This window comes from Semicossyphus pulcher, unplaced genomic scaffold (genome assembly GCF_022749685.1).
Source record: "Semicossyphus pulcher isolate SPU_LCO1_2020_fin unplaced genomic scaffold, fSemPul1.0.p SCAF_166, whole genome shotgun sequence".
Lineage (NCBI taxonomy): Eukaryota > Metazoa > Chordata > Actinopteri > Labriformes > Labridae > Semicossyphus > Semicossyphus pulcher.
The window spans coordinates 25,001-25,399 of NW_027211677.1; positions in this window are offsets into that span (position 1 = coordinate 25,001).

Consider the following 399-nt stretch of genomic DNA (forward strand, 5'->3'; position numbering starts at 1 on the left):
GGGGGAAGCTGGGAAAGTTTCCAGCTTCCCCCCCCCCCCCCCCTTCTCCCCGTCAAAACACTTTGACAAATTTCAGCATGATGCCTTTTCTTTGACGGGGAGAAGGGGGAAGCTGGGGAGGCTCCCTGCCTCCCCCTTCCCCTCAGCGCCCCCGGTACTACTCTGGAGGACGAGCAGGCACGGCGAAAAACTGGGTTTCCGATTTCGTGCGAAAGGTCGCTTGCAGAACCCGGTAAAAGCGCGTCGCACCAGGGAAGGTGAAGCTGGGAAAGTTCCCAGCTTCCCCCCTTCTCCCCGTCAAAACACTTTGAAAAATTTCAGCATGCTGCTTTTTTTCGACGGGGAGAAGGGGGAAGCTGGGAAAGTTTCCAGCTTCCCCCCCTTCTCCCCGTCAAAACA